Source organism: Schistocerca cancellata, chromosome 10 (genome assembly GCF_023864275.1).
Source record: "Schistocerca cancellata isolate TAMUIC-IGC-003103 chromosome 10, iqSchCanc2.1, whole genome shotgun sequence".
NCBI lineage: Eukaryota > Metazoa > Arthropoda > Insecta > Orthoptera > Acrididae > Schistocerca > Schistocerca cancellata.
Window position 1 is genome coordinate 87,942,825 of NC_064635.1, and position 7,863 is coordinate 87,950,687.

Consider the following 7,863-nt stretch of genomic DNA (forward strand, 5'->3'; position numbering starts at 1 on the left):
GAGCATTGTATATGATTGTTAAGTATGGAGTTATGGCCATCAGCATACTCTGAAAGGAATCTAATTGGTATACAGTCTGGACTGGAAGGCTTGCTTTTATTAAATAATTTAAGTTGCTTCACTACTCTGAGGATACCTACTTCTAAGTTACTCATGTTGCTAGTTATTGTGGATTTGAATTCTGGAATATTTACTTTGTCTTCTTTGGTAAAGGAATTTCAGTAGGATGTATGTGGTAACACAGCTTTAGCTGCACTGACACTGACAGTATTTTCATTGCAATTGTGCAGACAAGGCATTGATTGTGTCTTGCCACTAGAATTCTTTACACACAACCAGAATCTCTTTGGAATTTCTGCCAGGTTTTGAGGCAAAATTTGGTTGTGGAAACTGTTATAAGCATCTAACATTGAAATCTGTGCTAAATTTTTGAGTTTCTGTAAAAGATAGCCAATATTGGGGATTTTGCATTCATTTAAATTTGGCATGCTTTTTTTGTTGTTTCTGCAACAGTGTTCTGACCCATATTTTTACCATTGAAACAGCTCCACAATTTGTTAATTTATTTGGTGTAAATCTCTCTGTCGTTGTTGATACTATTTCTTTGAATTCAAGCCACATCTGGTCTGCACTTGCATTGTTAATTTGGAAGGAATGGAGACTGTCTCTCAGGAAGGCATCAAGTGAATTTTTACCTGCTTTTTTGAATAGGTGTATTTTTCATTTATTTTAGGAAGATTTGGGTGTTGCTGTATTTAGTCTCACTATGACAGCCATGTGTTCACTTATCCCTGTATCCATTCTGATACATGTTATTAGCTCACGATTATTTGTTACTGAGATGTCAAGTGTGTTTTCCCAACCATTTACTGTTTGAGTGAGTTCATGAACTAAGTGCTCAAAGTCATTTTCAGAGGGTGCATTTAACACAATTTTGGATGATTCTTAATCGCAGCTCCAGATTTAAAAATGTATTTTCACTAACAATTGAAGGTGAATTGAAGCCACCACCAACTATAACAACTTCTTCCTTTCTTAAGGCTTCTTTTTCTGACACATTGCACTTGTCTAATAGTAGCTTAATTTATAAGTTCTTTTATGCTGGTTGTTTTGGTACACACTTACTACCACACGTGGGTGTGGTTGGTGTGTTGCCCCTCATGTGGTCTCAACACACACAACAGAATTTGTAGTTAAGTTTGCTACCTTGAACAAAAAATTGTGCACAGGGATAGGAACAGAACATGGGTTGCATGTCTAAAAGATGGGAGGCAAAAGTGTTCCACAAAACTGCCATCCAATATTATCCTGGGTATCCACTTGCTGTAGAATCATGGTGTATATTATGAACTCAAAAGTAGTGAGGTATGTCCTCCATCCTAGTGAGTATAGATTTGTAAAACGATGATCGTGTGAAACCCAACTAGAACTTGTTTCACATGATGTTGTGAGAGCCATGGACCAAGGAAAATAGTTGGATCAAGTATTTTTTGACTTCTGAAAAAAATTTGACTGGGTACCATATCAGTGTTTATTAACAGAAATGTGACCACATGGGGTGTCAAACAAAAATGGTTTGTCAACAAAATTTGGCATGGCTGAGAAAACATAGATTGCGGTATTCTCAGTTCAAAAAGAAAGCAGTTTTGTCAACTGTCTAAAGTTGGTAGAGATTTGTGCATCAGACAGAAGACTGATTTGTAAAGCATGCAGCTAGTTCACCATGATACAGTAGTGAATGATTTTACTGAGAATCCTATAAAATTTGGGTCATACGTAAAATCACTAAGCAGTTGAAGGCTTCTACCATTCTGGTGTGCCAACAGAAGACAGCAAAAGGAAATCTGACATTTTAAATTGTACATTTTATAAAATCATTCATGTAGGAAGATTGTACAAACATATTATGCTGTGGTAGCCAATCAAACTCCTGTATGAAAGACATATAAATGGACATCCCTTGTGTTGAAAATCAGCTGAAAGAATTGTAAACAGCTAAGTTGCCAGTTTCATTTGGCATCCCAGTTTGGTTCTATAAAGAGCCTTCTTTGACATTGGCTTACATTTATTGTGAATTCTTAGTGAATTCCAAGTGACTGAAAGAAGTGTTGATGACTACTGTGTATAACACTGGTGAATGAAGAGATGTACAAAATTATAGATAAATTTCTTTCACATCAGTTTGCTGCATATTTCTTGAGCATATTTTAAGTTTGTATATAATAAATTTGCTTTGACAGAAAAAGGTTTCTATCTACAAATCAACATATATTTATAAAGAATTGCTTGTGAAAAGCTCAGCTTATCCTTTTCTTGCTTGATACCCTGTGAGTTGCAGATGAAGACCAACATGCAGATTTCAAAAACATTTGACATAGTACCCAACTGCAGACTGTCAATGAAAGTCCAAGCATATGGAATAGGTTCTCAGATATATGACTAACTCGAAGATTTCTTGAGTAATAGAACCATCAGAGATGGAGATGTCATCTGGAGTGCCCCAGGGATGTGTGATAGGACCACCTGTTTTCTCTATATATGTGACTGAGTTGACGGGCAGGGAGGGCAGCAGTGACTGTTGGTTTATGACACTGTAATGTATGGGAAAGTGTCATCATTTAGTGACTGTAGAAGGATAAATGGTGCCATGGAAGAATTTTTATTCCGTGTGATGAATGGCAGTAAGCTTGCTGTAAATGTTTAAAAAAATGTAAATTAATATAAATGAGTTTGTAAAAAAATGTTTAAATACAGTGTTAGTGGTTTGTTGCTTGATACAGTGACATCAATGAAATGTATAGGCATAATGTTGCAAAGCAGCATGAAGTCAAGTACATAAGGTTAATTGTAGGGAGTCAAATGGCTGACTTTAGTGTATTGGGAGAATTTTGGGCAAGTGTGTGTCATCTGCAAAGGAGACTGCCTACAGAACACTAGTGTGATCCATTTTCAAGTACTACTTGATTGTTTAAGTTCCCCACCAGGTCAGATTAAAAGAAAACTTCATAACAATTCAGAGGTGAGATTCTAGATAGCAAATTTGTTACGAGTAGATTTGACCAAATATCACAGAAATACTATGTGAATTCAACTTTGAATCCCGGAGGTAAAGAAGACATGTGTTTGGTGAATCACTATTGAGAAAGTTTAAATTAGCATCATTTTTGGCAGACTGCAGAGCAATCATAGTGCCACCAACATACATTTTGTGTAAGGACCGTGAAGAGAAGATGAGAAATTAGGGTTTGTACAGAGGCATATAAAAAGTCATTTTTCCATTACTCCATTAGTGAGTGACACAGGAAAGGGAATGACTAGCAGTGGTATGAGATACCCTCCACCATACACCATATCATGGCTTACATTGTGTGTAAGTAGATGTAGATAAAGTAAGTTCAGCCACTGTCCCAGGGAACTATTTTGGGACCCATATGTTTGTGTTGTGTATTGATGACCAGGCAGAGAATATTACTAGTAACCTCAGACTTTTTGTGGATGATGCATTTATCTGTAATGAAGTACTATCTGAAAGAAAGCTACAGGAGTAAACAATCGGATCTTGATAAGATATCTGGTGCAAAACTTGGGAACTTGTTTTAAGGGGACCCACACCATGGTTTGGGTAAAAAAAAATCGATTTTCGGTTTTCATCATATTTTGATAGTTTAAGGTTTTATTTAAGTACTCTAAAAAGGATATTGCTGGAAAAAAAATTTCTGGGCATTTAAAGAGCATTTTCCTACCACGTGTGTTTATGTGGCACGCCCACTTTTCTATCGCCCACTGTTAACTCTAAGCCATATGAAGATGCCATTATTAGCAAAATAGAATGTGTAGGCCATGTTCAAAACCGTTTGAGAACAAGGCTGAGAAAACTAACTGTTGATATGGGAGGGAAAAAATTAGAAGATGGAAAATTGTTGACCAGTCAGGGTTGGTTAACTAAAACTGAAATAGAAAACTTGCAGGTATACTATGGGCAGGTAATCAGTAGAAATAAAGATAATGTGGAGGCAATGAAGAGAGATGTTTGGGCCATATTCTTCCATAAGTCCTCTACTGATGGTAAGCCATGTCATGGATTGTGTCCATCAGGAGAAAATTCGTGGTGCAAATACAATAGGGCTTAGGCAAATGGAGAATCTTATTCTCACCAGAATTCTCTTCCTGCTGCTGTTATTACAGCAATTAAAGCTATTTTCAGAGGCTTGGCTCATCCTGACCTCCTAAGGAAATGTCTACATGGGCAGACACAGAACCGAAATGAATGTTTCAACAGCATAATTTGAAACCGCCTTCCTAAACCTGTATTTGTAGGCGTGCATACAATGAAACTAGGAGTTCATGATGCTGTTATGACATTCAGTTGTGGTAATATAGGAAAGTGTTGGGTACTGAAAAAGCTGCAAATTAATCCTGGTGAAAATATGATCACTGGGCTGCAACATTGCGATAAAATGAGGATAGCCGATGCAGACAGGTTTGCATCTAATACGGCCAAGAAAGCAAGAAAAACATCCAGGAAGGTGAAAAAGAAGCTGGGAGACCTGCTAGAGGCCAAAGAAGGGCCATCATATGCAGCAGGACAGTTTTAATTAACTGTACATAACAAATTTCAAAAGTGTTGTGACTCGCCGATCTTTCAAAGTGCCACCGTGCAGTTACGTATGTCCTCTACATGCGGCGCTGTCTGCCAGCGATGCAGCAGCCATGCCACCTAAGCAGCCAGCCAGCCAGCAGCCACTAGACTTGGACTCAGTGCTGATTTGACTGTCACCGTGTACACATGTCTTACTTTGTCTACTTGCTCTGTGACTTACATGTATTGTGTCATCTCTGAAATATGTGTGTTCAACTTGACGTTATAACAATTGGTGATGAGGTAGTGATTTTTCTTTTCCGTTGTGGACCCACACATTTCCATGGCTACTTTAGAGCAACTATTGCAAGGTCTCATAGAACAGCAAACGCTTCTCACATCTGCGATTCGTGATTTCTTCACGGCATCCAATGCGGGGCGTCTCTTGTCGTTGTCTATACCTCCTTTTCCTCCTTACGATGAGACAGCGGAAGACTGGTCTGATTACAAAAAACATCTTCGACAGCACTTCTTGGCATTTCATGTCGTGGATGAACAAACATGTAAGTCTCTGTTCCTTTCATGGATTTCTCCTCAAATGTATCGGTTGTTGTCGCAATTGGCTCCTTTGAAAGATCCTGCATCTTTGTCCTTTGCTGAAATGTGCTCACTTCTGTCTGTCTATTTTCAAAAGCAAATGCATGTGGTAGCCTCTTGTGTTGCCTTTTATCATTATCAAAAACAACCAAATCAATCTTATCGCGCTTGGGCTGCTGAACTTCACGGCCTCAGTCGAAAGTGTCAATTTGTTACTGACGTTCACAAAGAATCCTACACCGATTCCATGGTACAGGATGCTATTATCAGGTTGGCACCTGACAAAGAAGTTAGACAACGTGCCCTTCAGTTGGCAAATCTGACTCTAGATGAAGTCCTATCCATCGCGCAGTCTTTTGAAATTTCTCGCGCCGCTGGAGCGCAAATAGAGGTGTGTGGTGACATTGGGGAAATACAACCTCTGTGCGCTGTTGACGACACGTGCGGCGTGTCCCCGCCGACCGACGTGGCCGCAGTATGCTCCCATGCGCAGCCTCAGCCTAACTGTAAACAACCCTCTAAGAAACTGCAGCAAAACCCCAGAAACTTCCTTCATGTCCACGGTGTTTTATGAAACATTCACGGGAGGATACCCCAATGTTGGGCCATGTGTCACAATTGCAAAAAGAAGGGTCATGTGTCTTCTGTTTGCAAATCCGACCGCATACATGATGTTCATGACCGTGACACTGACTCTGCTTCTGTGTTGTCTGTCAATTGTACTTTTTCCCTTTCAGGGAAGTTATTCCTCACTGTCCAAATCCTTGGTCGGGATGTTCGCATGCAGGTGGATACTGGTTCTGCTGCCACTATCATTAATTCTCAGACGTATCTTCAGTTGGGTTCTCCAATCCTATCACCTGTCACTCAGCAATTACAGACATACAATAAACAGAAGATTTCCCTCTTGGGACAATTTAATGCTGAGGTATCTTACAAATCCACCATTTGCTCTGTTCCCATATTTGTGGTCGACCAGAGAAATGCAGAGAATCTTTTTGGTTTCGATGCCTTTCTCGTTTTTGGGTTCTCCATAGATGACTCAGTCAACATTGTCTCTGATGCTATTCCTTCTGCTCAATTGAATTCCTTGCCGATGACATTTTTGTCCCTTTTTTCCCTGGGTTAGGCTGTGCAAACAACTTTGAAGCTCATATCATGCTCAAACCCACTGCTCAGCCTAAGTTTTTCGGGCTCGGCCCATTCCTGTGGCCCTTCGTGATCGGGTAAAATGGGAGCTGGATCGTCTCACTACTTCAGGGGTCTTACTTCCTGTCACTTCTAGTGAATGGTCCTGTCCTGTTGTTGTCGTTGCTAAGCCCAATGGTGATATTCATCTCTGTGGCGATTTCAAAGCCACTGTAAATGCTCAGTGCCTTATCGACACTTACCCTATGCCTCGACCTGAAGAATTGTTCACTAAACTTGCTGGAGGCCAGTATTTTTCTAAAATTGACCTGTCAGAAGCTTATCATCAACTTCCTCGCGACACTGCTTCCCGGCAGTTTCTGGTCCTTAACATGCCTTTCGGCCTCTATCAATACCAACGATTGCCATTCGAGGTTGCCAGTGCCCCTGCTCTCTTTCAGTGATTCTTGGAACAATTATTACTCCCTGTCCCTGGGTGTATTACATGGACGACATTGTTGTCACTGACTCCACCACTGAAGAACATCTTCAGAATCTCTGCACACTTTTTCATGTCTTACAGACTGTTGGTCTTAAGTGTAATCTTCAGAAATCACAATTTTTTCAGGCATCTATCACGTACTTGGGGTTACAACTCTCTTGGGATGGTATTCGTCCGCTTCAGCAAACTGTCACTGCAACTGATGCCCTTTCTCACCCTACATCTGTTAAGGAACTTCAGGCCTTCTTGGGAAAATAGTATACTGTCACAGGTTTTTACCGTCTGCGGCTTCGGTGGCTCAGCCGTTGCATCGCTTGTTGCATAAAACTATGTCCTTTCACTGGTCCACATCATGCAATGCGGCTTTCCAAAAATTGAAGACTATACTGAAACAGGCCCTGTGCCTGGCTACTTATCAACCTGACCAACATCTCGTTCTTGCCATGGACGCCTCTCAATACGGGGTTGGTACAGTCCTTGCGCACCGTTTTTCTGATGTTTCTGAACAACCTGTTGCTTATGCCTCCAAAACGCTCACGGATGCCCAACGAAAATATTCTCAAATTGAAAAAGAAGCTTTGACCATTATTTATGCTCTTCATAAGTTTGGTGTTTTTCTTTATGGATCCAAGTTTCATCTTGCTACAGACCACAAACCCAGCCTTCAGCGTTGGGCTCTTTACTTGTCTCGTTTCAATTATGAGATTCATTTCTGGCCGACAGCTCAACATACGAATGCTGATGCACTGTCTCACCTTCCCATGGGTCCTGATCTGGCATTCGATAGGGGCGAACTTTTGTGTTTCCACCTGGATGTTGCCGAGCAGCGGGTTGTGGACGGGTTCCCCATCACTGGGGACAGGCTGGCGGCTGCTACAGGTTCTGACCCCACCCTCTCCCAGGTTTTACGCTGTATTCAGAAGGGTTGGCCAATTCGCCCGTCCGCTAAGACTTCTGATCCATTGCGGAACTACTACGCTTTGCACTACCGCTTCACGGCTAGGGATGGTATTATCCTTCTTTCCACTGACAATGCTTCGCCGTGTGTTGTGGTACC